The following is a 17536-nucleotide window of genomic DNA, read 5'->3' as shown; positions in this document are numbered from 1 at the left end:
GCTCCAGCACGTAGCTGGTACTTGTAAGGAATTAATTATATTCAGTACAATTATTCTGGTGCCTTTTCATTGTTTTGAGTACGGTATGAATTTATTTTGTGAAAATCAGGACGAGATCTGTCGAACACCTAGCTTCGTTCTCCCGGGAAACTTGGCTAGTGCTCATGTGAAATGAGCTCTGGCCTGTAGCCTGAAGGAAGCAATACGCAGGCGCAGACAACCTTGCAACACACCCCGTAACCGGTGGGGTATACCATGAATCGTGATCAACTTTCACTCATTCCGTCCATAGTTACTTTCGCTCCCGCAAGTTGGTAGAAATGCTCGATGCCTCCTGTTACCCTGATGTTGAACGTGACAAGCGATTCTTGCCACTAGAGAGTAGCATCGCCTGAACGTAAAGTTAAATCGTAAGTGGGGGCAATCTATCGCAAACATAACGTTGTTATTAAGGTAACCAACCAATGCTTATTAAAACATCCCACCTTCCTTTTGTGTCAAAAATAAGGAATTCGCAGTGAGTCAAAGAATCTAATCCCACATTATAATGTAATTTATACTGGTAATAGGGGAGGTCTCAGTGATTCACTTGGCAGCACTTTCAGTTGCTTTGTGCGGTGTTGGATCTCGCGGTTATATTGTTGGTAGTGTTTTCCTATCACTGTGTTAGTGCTAAAGTTCATACGGAGATGTATCCAATTATTTATCCACTGCAGTGTATATCAAGTAAAATTAAACTAGTGTTCTTAGTGAGGATCTAAATTACCTTCATTCTATTTGCACTGATGTAAGTTGGGAAGTGATAAGGCCTATACTGCGTGAATAGTGTAGACAGTTTGATGAAAGAACCATTTTATAGAAGAAAAATTGAACATAAAATTACAGGTCGTCCCACTCCAGTCTTAAATTTAACTCAGAAGGCTTCGAGAGGGAAAAATTTCAGTCATATCAGGCATTTCAACTGTAGGCTAATGTTTACGACAATAACAGTTGGATATGTGATTGTGATGTAAGAAATGATTTGTTTTGTTTTCCTCGCGTCTTATTTGGAAACACATGGAATCCAATAAGGTATTTAAGGCCACATCAAAAACCATCCAGAATAAATTGCTAGACTGTACGTATGCTGGAAGTCTGCCGTGAAAAGATACCTGAGGAAGTACATAACACTAAGTACACTGCTATCATGGCAGATGAAACTACTGACGTCTCTGAAGAGCTACAATTAGCAATTGTGTTCAGATATATATATATATATATATCAAATGACGAACTTCTTGAAAGATTTTGGGGATTATTTAATCCAGATGGACAAACTGCAGATGCAATATTCGAGTGCATACTGTAGCAGTTCAATAGTATTTTCAGGTTAATCCAGAGAAAATTATCGCCCAAACTTACGATTGAGAATAAGTAATAAGTGGTGAAAGAAGTGGAGTTCAAAGTAAAATCAAAGCTCACTATCCCCTAGCCAATTACATTCACTGCTACGCCCACCAGCTCAACCTCGTATTAGAACACGCTGCCTCTCAAAATCAAGCTGCGCGCTTATTTTTCTGCAGCCTATCATATTTCCTGCATTCTTTTCCAGATCTCTTCAACGTTTGGAAGCTTTGGAAAAAGTGGTAGCACGAAGAATTCCAGGATGTTCATCAACAAGATGGAACTTCAAGTCTAGAACCATCAATGTCTTGCAAGAAAACTAAGGTGCTTTGTTGCAATGCTTTCTGGACCTGGAAAAGTTGAAATCTGTAAGGACAGTTTAAGAAGCACGTGGACTCAGGCACAATTTGGAGGACGAAGAGTTATTATTTTGGCTGTCCTCCTTTCACAGAACAATGCCCTATGTGGATATTGTGTACTCCCAGCTACAAGAAAGATCGACAGATGCAATCAAAATAGGAAATGATGTGGGCAATTTTACGAAGACCGTTGCTTCAGTCAGGGATTCTGTAGATAAAATAGCAAATGAAGTTTCTTCGGAAATGTCACAAAGCAAAAGACGGAGAACGGAATTCTACAGGACGGCTGATGCTAAGGATGTTTGTGATCGGATCACTGAAGAGTTAGGTCGTAGATTTGAGTCTGTTTCTTATTTAGAGGTTGAAAATTTATTAATTTGATGAATTTTAGCTAATATTCAAAACAGTTCCCTGTAAAAGAAGTTAACACCGTAAGTGACGTATACTGACTCCCAGACAAGAATATACTAATGACTGAGCTCAGCGCTCTGTATGAAAGAACTGTTTTCAGATAAATTGACGGTGCAGTTCCTTTGCTTCAACTGATCCTGAAGAACAAACTGCAAGATACCTTCGCCCAAATAATAGAATTGCTCAGGATTTTGATTACGATTCCAATGACAACTTCCGCACCGGAAAGATGCTTTTGGAGTCTTAAAAGGATTAGAATGTTCCTTCGAAATACTATGTGGCAGGAACGGTTGAATGTATTAGCGATGCTATCAATCGAGAAAAAGCTTACGTCGGAAATAAAGAACTTCAACCAAAAGGTGATTGGCAAGTTGTGCAGCAAGAAAGATCACCGTATGGACTTCGTATTTCGCCATTATTTGAGTAAATACAATATTTCTGGAATGAATTATTTATCTCGTATACAATTGTCGAAGTATTCGTCTCTTCCAAATTAATGTTGTTTTTGTTTGTTATGTGTTATCAATTGTGAGAAAAGCTGTTAAAATTATTATTATTATTATTATTATTATTATTATTATTATTATTATTATTATTATTATTATTATTATTATTATTATTATTATTTTAACGTGTTTGAAGTAACTTATGAGTTGTTCATCATGGCAATATTCAGATTGAAAACAACGTATTTAGCGTTTTTTTAAGCACGATTTTTTCACGAGCTGCCACTGCGGTTAAATAATGGACCTAAGCAGAGAAAAGAAATTTTTTCCTGGAATACTGTTGGGTTGGGAGGTGGAAAGAGAATGCATTATACACTTTTTGTAGGAAATTGACTTGTAAGAATACGTGGTATGCTCCATTTGTGAATAGGACTAACCATTTGGGCAGCGTATTAACATTTGAGAGTCCCAGGCACGCTTTTTTCTCTACTTGCATCTCATTTTCTTCAACTGCATTGTCCCGTAAAAGACATTGTTATCGTAGAGATACCAGCTAAAAGCTTGACAAATTTGATCCCCGTTGGTTTAGAAGTTTATGTCCAACTTCTTGGCTGAAAGGTCAGTGCTGATGCCTTCGTTTCAGAGGGTCCTGAGTTCAACGCCTGGCCAGGTTGGGGTTTTAATCACGTCTGATTCATTCTTCTGGCTCGGGGACTGTGTTTTCGTGTTTGTCCCAACACTCTCCTCTGCATGTTCAGACAATGCAATCACCACAGAAACGCCCAGTTACGTTACTCCATATCGGGTTGGCATCAGGAAGGGTATCCGGTGATAAAACAGGGCCAAATCCACATGTACGACACAGTTCACACCCGTGACTACAAAAATGTGGGAAAAACGGTGGTGGTAGTAGTAGAAGAAGTCGGTCTAAAAATGTCTACGTGAAAAAAAAAGAAGGAGAGAATGAAAGAGAGACTGGCAGTCGAACAGAACAACATTTAGATTTTTATATTAGTTAGGATATTTTGTAGTAAAACACAGTGGCGGCGCGTGACTTTCGTCACTGGGGGTTCAACAGAAGAAAGATTTCTTGTGCCCCCTCCCCTAAATACACTACCACTCCAATTTTCGTCCAAGTCCCTTCGCTTTCATTACTCACGAAACATAAACAGGGAAAACAAAACACATCCTGTTAGTAATTTCGTACCCACAGATCCACTTGGTTAGTCGGTTCTTTTGCATATATCCATTCTGAATTTACGCACAATTTCTTTACTTTTAGTTTGCTTCGTTATATCAAAGTCAGGCAGTGTGCGACCGGCGTTCATAATCTTAAGTTTGCGCTCAGGAGAGAGAAAAGAAAAGTTTGGCTTACTAAGTATCTTTACACTGTTCATACTCGTTTTGAAGGTCTTTACCTTTCCCGGGCACAAAGATTGTGGACGCAACCAAAATGTACAAAGACACACACGGAAAAAGATTGTAACTTCTTTATATCCTAAAAATTAAGTTTTCTGTACGGCACCGTAGTACGCTGACACGCTTGCACACCGCACAATAATATAATGAATTATGATAAACACTTTAAAGTTTTGTAAACACTAGTATCACATTTGAAAAACAGGAGGAAACTTTAGGGATGTGTGTTCGCACTGTTGACAACGTTGGTAACTGAAATTTACGAACTCTTGTGGGATAGGGAATTAGCATTTTCATTGGTATTATCTTCCCTTTAACTTTGCTTCAATGACTTTTAATTTAAATTTCTCTCCAAAAAGTAATTACTCCAAAGATACCCGGTAGTTAATGAATAGATGTTTAGTAAGTATTGATATATTTGAGACAAAATATCAATCGGAATTTGGCAATTTAATGTGAATTTTGGTAGTAATGACGCTTTCCAACACTAGTGTTAACTAAGTGTACTATTATCTGCTGCCGTAGTTAAATATCTGTAAGGATAACAGAAGACAGGCATGTACTAGTTTGCTAACCCCAACAACACGACTTGCGATTACGAAGACTGCGCATGCGTAAACCACAGGTATCCGTTTCTGCGATATTCTGGTCTTGTCTATGTGTTGGCTGGCATCTCCCCGCACCTCATCACACCCCTCACCAAGGTCGGATGTGGTCTTTGAATGGGGGTGCGTTTAAGACAAGTATCCAGCCAGGACTTTGAGCGGCTCGCTTGAATCGAAAGTCAGTACGAGTATATTACAGATAGATGGGCTTAGCAAAGGCTTCGAGATTGACAAGGGAGTTGTGAAAATTGGGTACCGTAGTTAAGTACAATTTGATATAAACTGGAGGTTCATTGCTACGTTGCGCTATACCAGAAACCGCCACTGGTAAAACGTACTAATCGACCTCTCACGGAAGATTACTCCAACTGCTTTCGGCTATCAGTTTAATAAAATTACTGGATATGCACAACAATATCAATTGTTTAGTTTTTGTTTGTTCCTCTCTGTTGTAGATAGACAAAGACGTGAATATATATACAATATTGTAAATTTTATTAAACCTTACTGCATGAGTAAATTGTAGAGTTGGCGGGATTTAGTCTTATTAGTAACTACCGGTAAATATTTTCAAAGAGTATGCATGGGAAAATACGATACTATTTCTTGGATCTCGTCCTAGTACTCTTTGACTTTGATCCATGAGTTCCGCATGTGGGGAATGTGCTGAGCGAGGATCGTTGGATAGCATCGGGAAGGAAATTAAAGGAAATTTTGGACTTATGGTTCTTATCTTGCCGGTATCGAATGGAAAAGGCGTGAAAATGTTCATTGAGCATATTTGAGTGGAATATAAGACAAAGAAGATTATTTCTTCATGGTTCAGTCAAGATATTAGAACACTCCCTTTCGTTGTGAGTAATTTTTCGCGTTTTATTGAAGAGGAATGGGATGCTATGCTAACCAGTTAGTTGAGATCCTTTTTTGTGTTCGTATCGACCAGTGCAGAAATGTGCGATAAGGTGGAGAGGGAGTATGTCTACTTTGATGTTTCACTGTTAGTATTATGTAATATTTTACTAGAGTAAGTCATTCTACTTCGGTCAGTGCTTTGTAGTATTTGCTGACTTATTAAGGAGGAAGTGTACTGTTACCCAAGCTCGTTTGGTGTAATAGTGTTTCCTCGATGAGAAAAGAAAGTACTAAATAGCATTGTGACAAAAGAATCTAATGGCCTGTGCTAATTTTTGTTGAATGATAATTTAAAACCATTGGAGAAGTATAACCGTCTGGTATAGATACCTCTTAATCTGATTATTTCAGTAGTCTCCATCGAAGCAGGCTAAGCTTGATGCTGAACTTGCAAGGTTATGTACCTGTTTATCTTTGGGTTATTCTCTTACATGTTATTTTATTCAATCAGAATCTTGGTTTATGGAGTTGTATTTATCACTAGAATATGAGATGTTTAGGTATTTAGTCATAAGAATTTCAGTAGACCAGGTACAAGCTTTTCCTTCCAAGTTCAGTTGTTTAGGAGTCATTTACCGAACTTCCAACTTTTGATTGTAACAGATTAGGCCTATTGGAATTATATAGCTTGCATGTATGTAGCACATTTAAAACCAGTAGACAGGCTCATAATTCATTGTAGTGGTTGATCATTCGATGGAAGTCATGAAAGTGAATGATTATGGAGTTCCACTGAAATGAATGTGATTGGGGGAAACTAAATCTTCAGAAATCCCATAGTGCCTCTGTTCTGGTTTATGTAAATATCACATTAACAGACTAAAACTTCTATTTAATTCCTCTAGTGACGTCATATTCTGTGCCCACCCTGAGAGCTTTGTTTGCAGGATGCTACTACTGATCGTTGTATACTTGGGGACAAAACATGACGACCTCGCCTCACACCACTACTCTCCAGCGGCAGCCTGATGTCTGTTAGCGGCTTATAGGATTTACTACATTTACTGTAGCCTGAGTTGCCAAATTGGCTACTGCACTCGACACGAAGATAGGGTAAAAACTGGAGAGAGTATGGAAGAAAGTGGTTTGGTAACCTCTCCACACCTAACGAGGATCACTTAGAACTCGTTAACTGTGGAGAGTGTGATTGACTGCTGGCTTCCATCTTGCTTGCAGGAACTGAAGCCGTCATGTTTTGCCCTCATGTTTATAGGCTACAGGTCCCTTGTAGTTTGCCTCCATAAAGAAATCCATTACCGTACTGTAAAAATTTCTCGGCTCTACTTCCTTGTGTTACAATATTTTTATCAGGCCATTATCATTTCCTTTCTAAACAAATATAGTATGGCGTATGGTTCAGGAAAACCATCCATGCTTATTATTTTGAAAATTATTCAGCATAATGAAGTTGATTGGGCATTTGTCACCAAGTTGATTCCTGGCCTACCCACTGAATCCTTGGAATGTAGATTCGAAATGAAAGTTTCATTCTGTGCAGCTAGGGTAGGCCCTACATAAAATGTCATATTTAAGCTATCAATACCTAATTCTACTAGAGGTGAGATTAATAACAGTTAGGCCCCACTAAACAATAATAAACATCTAAAAGAAGTGTAAAATCTGATAAGAGTTTTATAGCCAGTTGTAATCCAAATTTTTAGTGCATAACTTAACGCCAAATGTTGAATGTGGCTGTAAGTGAAATACTTCTGTGGTAGTGTAGTCAGCAATTAGATGTATATTACTGATGCTATAGATGCTTCCATTTGGCCCACTAGAAGTTTTTCTGGAGAGTTGTGTTTTGTTTTTTTAAAATAGGCTCTACATTGCACCTCCACAGATAGGTTTTATGGCAATGATGTGATAGGAAAAGGAAGGAAGTGGCCATGACCTTAATTAAGGTACAGCCCCTGCATTTGCCTCATGTGAAAATGGGAAACTATCTTCAGGGCTGGTAACAGTGTGGTTCGAACCCTCTATCTCCCGAACGCAAGCTGACAACTTTGCGCCCCTAACTGCACAACCAGCTCGCTTGGTCCTGAGCATTGTTCACTAGCTTCAGGGTGTAAGATTGATATTCAGTCACATCTATGTTTAAATGTTCATTAGTTTTTGATACTTCGTATTTATGGAATATTAGGTTTAGAGAAGCCTTTATTTTCTTGCTGCTTATGACCCTTTTTTTAAATAATGACTGATTCAAATTTTGAAGGGTCGAATATTCCTCAGTCTCCATTTAGCGAGGCTCTGTTACTAGTTTACTAAGGGACCGGTAGGCAAGGTGCTAGATGCTACACCTTGTGTCGGTAGAGTTACCAATATGTGAAAGAACTTCTGCAGGATAAAATTTTGGCTTTTTGCCATCTCCAAGCTTGCATCCGGGAGATGGTTGCTTCAAACCCTACTGTTGGCAGCCCTGAAGATGGGTTTCCGTGGTTTCTCATTTTCGCGCCTAGCAAATGCTGGGGCTGTACCTTAATTAAGGCCACAGCCGCTTCCTTCCCACTCATAGCCTTTTCCTATCCCGTTGTCGCCATAGGACCTATCTGTGTCGGTGAGGCATAAAGCAAGTTGTGTAAAAAGGACATCTCCGAAATCCATAAAAGTAGATAATGTGATGTAAAGCTAATCATATTTAGTGATGTTATTGGCTTAACGCCCCACTAACTACTCTTTTACGTTTTTCGGAGATGCCAAGGTACCAGAATTTAGTCCTGCAGGAGTTCTTTTACGTGCCGGTTGATCTACCGACGCCAGACTGACATATTTGAGCGCCTTCAAATACCACCGGACTGAGCTAGGATTGAACCTGCCAAGTTGGGGTCAGAAGGCCGGCGCCTCAACCGTATGAGCCACTCAGCCCAGCCCGGTCATATTTAAAAGAAATGTTATCTCCATTTTACAGTTTTCTCAGGATGCCAATAACCCTCTTATTGCCTTTTTAAAAGAACCACGGCCGCTATTAGTCCATTGATTCTCATTTTGTGCCACACATAATGACTTTGCAGCTTGGTTGTGTGATGTTAGCACATGTGACTTTCAGGACAGTAAATTTGAAGGCTACCGGGCAAGTTGGCCATGCGGTTAGGGGTGTGTGGCTGTGAGCTTGCATCTGGGAGATAGTGGGTTCGAATCCCGCTGTCGGCAGCCCTGAAGATGGTTTTCTGTGGTTTCCCATTTTCACACCAGACAAATTAATTAAGGCCACAGCTGTTTCCTTCCAACTCCTAGGACTTTCCTATCCCATTGTTGCCATAAGACCTATCTGTGTCGGTGCGATGTAAAGCCACTAGCAAAAAATATAAATAAATTTGAAGGCTAGGTAGTAAAAGGGTTGTAACAGTGAACTACCTAAGTTCTGCAAGGTGTATTTGCTTTCATATTATATGCTTAGCTGTTGTAACATGTGGGAAATGGAGTGGCTTGCTAACCATACATCCTACAAGTTAAGAAAAATTGTTGGGACAATGGACATAAGTCGGTTTAAATTTCTTATTTATATTATGTGACCTTCACACTGTCACTGTTGATCCTTATGATTAAGAATAGATACTCAAGGCAAAGAAAGACACAGCATGTTGTTTTTAAAATAATTTTAATGTGTTAATGTTTTCAAAATTTCATTTCATCATTTCTCTGGTTAAATATATTTGATCAATTTTAAAGATAATTTTTATGACTGAAGATGGCCGAATGAAGGTCAAAACGTGCTTTAATAGGTATATATACCATTTAGATTTAAGTGGATAGTCTTAATTTGTATTGAATAGGTAGACCATTATAAAAAAAATTCTTGTAAAGAATTATTGTCATAAACATTCAACATTCAGCAAGCCCTTAACGGGTTAGACTTTATTTAGGTGTATGTGATCATATATCACTGTTCGATTTTCTTCAGTTCTCTTAAGTACCATACTAATAATCATTTTAGGCCTACTGTACACAAGGTGGTTTAGAAGCAGTAGTCCGTAGAGAGATTGGAATAGAAATGCACAGCCTGGAAGGAACCCCCGAAAACCCTGGGAATGTCAGGAATGACATAATCAACAGTTTATTTTATTTATTTTTTTAAAAATCCCCTGAATCCTAAGAATTTTGAATGGACAATCAATGAAGTAATGGTTGTTTGTGCACACCCTGAATTTATACAATGGACACTGAAGGTTGTGTTTACAAAAGCTTTCTGTTCAAACTTTTGCTCACGACAATCAATGCAACATTCAGTGGCTGTTGTTTCAACTTCACTGTGCGCACAAACTACCATCACTTTACTGATTGTCATATGTGCATTGTGAGTTCGTAATGATTAAAATTTTCAGACAACCCATCAGCAAATGTGTATTTCCTTGTGATGTGTATATTTCTGTTTTCCCCACATTTTAATGTATTTGGTCTGTATGGTAGTATTCACTAGCATATTGTTATTATAGTAATCATTCCTTTGACTCAGATCCTTCATGGCACCTCAACTTGGGCTGGTTTTGCTGTAAATTATAGCATCCATGCCTCGATCTTACCAAGCTGTTCTTCACACAAATAAAAATGTTCTTTGTTCGTTTACGCCACCCAGCTCCTCTCACATTCAAGGGTCTGGCCTTCCTCAGAGGTACTCTGTCAAACTCTCTCTTACCCTGATCAAATTTTGTAAAACCATTCTCTTCTCATCTTATTTATCATATTTATATTTGAGGCGTCCAGAAGCAAAATGCTGTGAGTGCACCAAAACATTTTTTTTCAGGAAACACGAAAGACGTCTTACTTCCTTTGGCTCGCAGATATGCAAAATTCCTTTTCACTGTAGATTTATATTCACTTACGGACTATTTTATGACAGTCTTTAAAATATGGGGTTTTATTTTTTTAGTTATTACCTAAAATTGTTTGGATTCGCCGAGTTTTGCTCCTGTTTTCATGGATCTAGGTAGGTTGGCTTCTGTAGAGATATTATCACAACGTAATTGGAAAGAAGATGCCCTAATGCTTGTTCAAATGACAAAAGAAACTATTTATTGACTACAAGTAAGTGTTATTGCATAGTATACGACATCAAATGAAAGTCTGCAAGAAGTAAAAAGGCCGCAAACTTGCAAGTCCCTTCCTGTTCCATCGAAATTACACAGGCAACTCATTGTCTTCTGGATGAATTTCAAACTGAGTCCTTCTCTGCATTGTTCACAGCTGTTTGAGAATCCATCAGATTCTTATAGAAAACAAGATCTTCGTTTTCTTCCCAAGTCTCCCCAAAATGCTTTCTAAGCAGAAAATCAATGTTCCTAACTTTCACTTCCTTTAAGGCTCTTCCAATATGGATAACATTCGGCTTCATAGACGAGTAGGCTTTGCACGTCTGCATATCCCTCTCCCTTCACCAGCGTCCATCCTGTAGGCCACTTCACCTCTCACTAGTACGTTTCCGTGTTTACTCCTGGTGATGACAACCCTTTTTACAGAGTGCCACTGACCACAGGGCTTGACGACATCAGCAACTGCATCTTTCCAACACCGATTGACGACATCTGCTCCCAGCTGGAAAACTATTCCGTCATCCTTGAATACTTCATGGTACTCACTCGGTGATATGACTAACTTTCGACCTGAGAACTTTTTCTGTTTGAACAAATATTCTATCTGGTGGTAGAAAAGAATGTCCACCGGGCGAGTTGGCCGTGCGCGTAGAGGCGCGCGGCTGTGAGCTTGCATCCGGGAGATAGTAGGTTCGAATCCCACTATCGGCAGCCCTGAAAATGGTTTTCCGTGGTTTCCCATTTTCACACCAGGCAAATGCTGGGGCTGTACCTTAATTAAGGCCACGGCCGCTTCCTTCCAACTCCTAGGCCTTTCCTATCCCATCGTCGCCATAAGACCTATCTGTGTCGGTGCGACGTAAAGCCCCTAGCAAAAAAAAAAAAAAAAAATGTCCAACCATTGGATAGAAGATCTTCACCCGTTTCACACTGACAGGAGCCTCTTGTGTTAGCCAAAAGCACAGCATACCCAGCATTGTCTTGTTCTTGTTTTGCCCTCCACAGCTTTCTGACATCAGGCGGATGGTGTGGATGTCATTCAAATCTGTTGATATTAACCTGTGATGCACACAGGACACAATTTCATTAGATCCCTTTGAAAAATCGGTTTCTTTCCAAGTGTAAATAAATGCATTTCCCTGGTTTTTCCGTGCATCTAATGGGCCTTGGCAGATTGTAAAATTGTACACATACATTTGGCGTGTATAATAAGCACTTTGATCTTGCAACTTAGGCAATGTAAGATTTTTCTGGCAATCAAACATGAAGGTTATTTCACCATTGTCCTCAGCTTTCAGTTCATCATAAGAAGCTTTTGCCTTATCTTTGTGCACAAGCTCAGAACTAACATCCATGGAGGAAAAAAAACCTGTAAAATAGCATTATTCAAATGCAGGACACAGTGTGTGTTAAGCAAGTTTTGCACCTGCAAACCACCTTAAGTAATGGCGCTTGGTCAGGATACACCAAGTTCTGCTTCTTTATGATGAAAATGGATTCACTCAGTTTTGCTTTGCAAACACATGTGGATACACACACTTTTGCATCTGTAGGCTGTTTTTGGGGTGCGATTTAAAGCAGATGGAAGCTGGTTTGCTTGAGTTTTAAGGGTCTAATCAACAGACGACAGCATAGAGAACAAAATGGTGGCAACAACTCATTTTCGAGCAAAAGTGGATTTACTGCATTTTGCATCTGGACGCCTCATTTTTTCAGTTTGTCATTATGATCCTGATCCACCAATTTTAACTTAAGATTTCTTATTAAACCTTCATTGGAAAGAAGGTTGTCCTGCTTTCATGACCAATGAACATCCAAGTTTTATTTCCATACAGTGTCTTCAGAAGATATTTCTTTTCATTTATCTATGCTTGAGGTGAGTGAATTTCCTTTCATAGAAGTTATCACCTAGAGGATAGGTCATGTAGTTGTAAACGTTCATTCCGATGATACTTGATTCAAACGTGAAGATTTTTCTTTTTCTCTCCTCACACTAGGCAAATGGATGGGTCATAGCTGTTCCCTTCTTAGTTCCAGCTCTTTCCAAACCCTGCATTGCCTCATACCTTGGGTTTATGCTGTTAAACAATTAGGAAGAAAAAGTTATCTTTCCAGACTGTAGACTCATTGAGTATTGAAAAATCCAAATAGGAATTTTAATCTTTCTTTAAAAAAATACTTCTTGTTGTTGTTTGAGTCATCAGTCCATAGACTGGTTTCATGCAGCCCTCCATGCCACCCTATCCTTTGCTAACCATTTCGTTTCTATGTGACTATTGCATTCTACATCTGCTCTAATTTGCTTGTCATATTCATACCTTGGCCTACCCCTACCGTTCTTACCGCCTATACTTCCTTCAAACACCAACTGAATAAGTTCTGGGTGTCATAAGATGTGTCCTATCATTCTATCACTTCCTCTCTTCAAATTTAGCCAAATCGATCTCCTCTCACCAATTCTATTGAGTATCTCTTCATTCATGATTCAGTCTATCCATCTCACCTTCAGCAATTTTCTGTAACACAACATTTCTAAAACATCCATTCTCTTTCTTTCTGAGCTAGTTATCGTCCATGTTTCACTTCCGTACAATGCCACGCTCCAGATGAAAGTCTTCAGAAACATCTTTCTAATTCCTATATTAATGTTTGAAGTGAGTAAATTTCTTTTCGTAAGAAGGCTCTTCCTTGCTCGTGCTAGTCTGCATTTTATGTCCTCCTTACTTCTGCCATCATTAGTATTTTTTACTATCCAAGTAACAGTATTCATCTACTTCCTTTAAGACTTCATTTCCTAATCTAATATTACCTGCATCACCTGCCTTCGTTCAACTGCACTCCATTACTTTTGTTAAATTTATTTTCATCTTGTACTCCTTACCTAAGATTTCGTCCATACCATTCAGCAATTTCTCGAGATCTTCTGCAGTCTCAGATAAAATAACAATATCATCAGCAAATCTCAAGGTTTTGATTTCCTCTCCCTGGATTGTGATTCCCTTTCCAAATTCCTCTTTGATTTCCTTTACTGCCTGTTCTATGTAAACACTGAAAAGAAGGGCGGTCAGACTGCAGCCTGGCCTCACTCCTTTCTGGATTGCTGCTGCTTTTTCAAAGCCCTCGATTCTTATCACTGCAGACTAATTTTTATAAAGATTGTAGATAGGTCTTCGTTCTTGGTATCTGATTACAATCACCTTCAGAACCTTAAATAGTTTGGTACAACCAACATTGTCATATGCCTTTTCTAGATCTACAAACACCATGTACATGGGCTTGTCCTTCTTAATTCGGTCCTCTAAGATCAGACGTAAAGTTAGGATTGCTTCACGTATTCCTACATTTCTTCTGGAACCAAATTGATCTTCTCCCAACTCAGCTTCAACTTGTCTTTCCATTCTTCTGTAAATAATACGTGTTAAAATTTTGCTGGCATGAAATACTAAGCTAACGGTGCAGTAGCTTTCACACTTGTCAGCACTGGCTTTCTTGGGAATAGGTATAACAACATTCTGCCGAAAATCGCATGGCTCTTCTCCTCTCTCATACATCTTACACACTAGATGGAATAACCTCTACATGCTGGTTCCTTCCAAGGCAGTCAGTAATTCCGAGGGAATGTCATCAATTCCAGGTGCCGTGTTCCTATTTACCGTATAATCCCGAATACCACCCGCCACCAAATAAGACCCGCACCCTAAATTTGAGATGGCAAAATATGGAAAAAAAAATCAAATACATACCTATTGATTTTTCTTCAAATATACCACAAATATGAATTCAAACCGCTTACAATTAATAAAATCATCACAAAAATCATAAATAAAATCAGTCCAATACTCGGATCATTCACAATTCACAGTCGTCATCTGAAGTTTCACCATAGGAACTTTCCTCACTGGCATCTTTTCCACAAATAGTTGTCACTGCGTCCCACTACCTTTCACTGAATTTGAAATTCCACATTTCTTAAAGCTTTCGGACACTAGAACGTTGGGAATGCGCGCCCATGTGGTCTTGATCCAGCTGCATATTTGTCCCACTGCAGGCCTCTTCACTCGTCCGGTTGGTGTTAACGCGTGATCACCATCAAACATCCATTCAGTGTACAACTGTTTCATTGCAGTTTTGAAAGGCCAGTTCACGCACACATTAAATGGCTGTAGAATAGAAGTGAGTCCTCCGGGAATTATCGCAAGATCGGTTTTTCCTTTCCTTCTCATATATTTTACGGCATCGGTTGTATGTCCTCGGTAACTGTCCAACACAAGTATGTTTCGTTTTTGTAACAAAGCTCCCAGGTGGCGTTGCCAAATGCACTTCACCCAGTCCTCAACTAACGCACTGTCCATCCAGCCGGACTCATGTGTTCTAACAATAACCCCGGACGGCAAGTTTCCTTTCGGAAGTGTTATCCTTTTCAGAACCATATATGGAGGGACTTTGGTTCCATCCACTAATATGCACAACATTACCATGCATCATTGCTTTTCGTTACCACCTGTTCTGCTGGTTACACTTTTAGAACCCTTTGTATCCACTGTATTTTCCAACGGTATTTCAGAATAGACAGGTGTCTGGTCAGCATTCCCAATTTGCGACAGCAAATATGAATTTTGCTTCCTCAAATGAATAATATGACGCTGAAAGGCAGTTAATTTTTCTTCATACGCCCCAGGGAGACGTTGTGAAATAGACATACGTCTCCGAATGCACAATCCCTTTCTCTGATAAAAGTTTCGGATCCATCCACGGCTTGCAGTATAATCCTGTGTTTTGAGTTTTTTTGTGATCTCTAGTGCTTTCAATTGACACATTCACCATCTGGTCCCAATGTTCTACTTTTCTACAGTAGCTACAGTTGGGTGAGAATTTTCTCGGAGTTGGTGGTTTTCCCTTCTGAGCCTTACTTGTTTTTTTAGGGGTTACACATTTTGAAGGTGATGGTGTAATTATTGGCAGAGGAGGAGAAACAGACGCCAGCTCCATAAGATTTTCATTTGAGGTGGTTGGTGGTGGCGTTGTTGGAGCAGGGAAAGATGTTACATCAGGACATAGTATATCTTTCTTATCTTCTGATACCAAGGGTCTGATTTTTTCATGGAGATACATTTGTCTATCAATGCTAACTCCTTGAGATTTGGTGACTTGCGGATGGTCACTGAAGTCAGGCGGTGGATTTTCTGGAAGCATGGTGTAGGGTAGGATTTCTTTGTCAGTGCTACACCAGGGTGCTCTTTCATATACCCAAAGTGATGTATCTGGGTTACTTGTGGAATGTTTTTCATTCCAGCACGGAACTTGTTTTGCCAGTCATAATACATTTCCGGATTCTGTGCCAACAGTGACAGGAATAATAGAGCTAGAAACCTGCCAAATTTTACGGACGATATTAATTACATCTTCAATAACTTCACTTTCATTTTTCTGGAATACTCTCTTGAAACAACCAAAATACAAATCAAGATGAAATTTTGTGTGTCCCACTGGCAAAAATAAAATTTTGCAACTACTGTTCTTTCCTGTCATAACTCTCCACATGAGGTATCTCCTTAAGATGTTCTTATTTTGCCTAACACAGTTATCAGCATGGAATTCTAAATGCCCCTCACCTACTGATAAATTTACCAAGAAGTGATGTATAAGGGATAAGACAGTATTTACTCCTTTATCCTCAATACAAGCTTCTGGAATAATGTACAAAACAAATTTTTTAAGTGGTTCACACGCTACGTCAAAGAGACCCACTTTGTAGCCTGTAAGAAAGAAAATGGATCCAACTTGTTGTGGATCGCATGGTAAGTGCAGCTGTTGGGCAAAATCAAAACTATAATGCATTGTGCCTTTGTATGTGTTACAGCTGTGTGGCCCAAGAGACTAAGGAGTTTCTAGTTGTCTAATCCTTTGTCTGCAATTGTCTGTGGTGTTTTTATAAGCAGTCCGCTCTGCTTGAGCGTGATTAAAATGTTGTATATAGCCTTCTCCTTCAAATTTCTTTTTTCCTCCTCATCCATAATTGACAGTTTCCCTATTAGAGTTTGATTGCTTCTACAAGTCATACAAAGATCAGTCTTGGCTTTCTGATCTACTATGTTAGTGCAAAATGTACGCCAGGTTGGAATACCAGGAGGAGAGTGACAGGAATTCTCTCTAATGATTTACAACTGTCAGAGTATAATGTGTGAACGTACTTCTTAGAGATGCTGGTTGGGAGAAGCATGAGATCACTTCTTCGTTTTGCAGCGATCTGGCCTGGCATGACAAGTGCATTTAGTTCACTGTTATTCATAAAGTCGACAGCATGTTTACGATTATCAAAAGGAATAGATTTTATTTGAGAAGTCTTTTATACGTTTTGGTGAATTTTAGGCTGCACCCCTTCTTTCTTGGATTGTTCCTTTAAATTTTTTAACCTCTTAGAGCCAAGTGAATACAAATTGAAAGAACGACTGACACACCTGTCCTCTGAAGTGATAAACTGTGTAAGTTTCTTTCCTGTCATAATTTTTTCTCTTAGTAGCTGTCGTCATTGGCTGGTTTCGTACTAAAGCATTCATCACACACTTCATTAATACGTGGTGGTGACTGACATGTTCTCCACAATTGTAATCCAGTTCCTGACAGTCTGTTCTTGAAGAATGAATGAAGCTTTCGGGAAAAAGACCAATGCAATTTCTTTTACAGCAACAACCCTTCTTTACAAATACTTTAACCTCCTCCGTAATTCGGAGGCTGTTTGAACTTTGGGAACATCACGTAGAACACTTTCGTCCACATCAACAGAATCCTCCTGCAACTCGTCTGTTGTGGAAATTTCAAAAGGTTTACTTTCCTCAAAATCACTTATCCTCACCAGAATTTTCACTTTCAAACTCGAAGGGTGAACTGAAGTAGTCCGAAATAACATTTAATAGTTCTGGCGGCAAGTCACTGTCTGTATATTGTTTTAAAGCTTTCAGAATATCATCTGCTGCATC

The 17536-nt window shown here is 39.1% G+C and overlaps 1 long non-coding RNA gene across 1 annotated transcript in view; it reads left to right on the top strand.

Moving 5' to 3' along the window:
- Positions 1–5273: 5273 nt before the first annotated feature.
- The window catches only part of LOC136874998 (uncharacterized), a 31267-nt gene continuing 19004 nt past the window's right edge, over positions 5274–17536 (top strand). Inside the window, exon 1 of the long non-coding RNA XR_010860335.1 lies at positions 5274–5477. This is a non-coding gene — a long non-coding RNA (uncharacterized lncRNA). The remainder of the gene's footprint in view (positions 5478–17536) is intronic.

Source organism: Anabrus simplex, chromosome 5 (genome assembly GCF_040414725.1).
Source record: "Anabrus simplex isolate iqAnaSimp1 chromosome 5, ASM4041472v1, whole genome shotgun sequence".
In the NCBI taxonomy this organism is placed as follows: Eukaryota; Metazoa; Arthropoda; class Insecta; order Orthoptera; family Tettigoniidae; genus Anabrus; species Anabrus simplex.
Note: the sequence above shows the minus strand (reverse complement) of the source record. Positions and strands in the feature narration are given on the sequence as shown.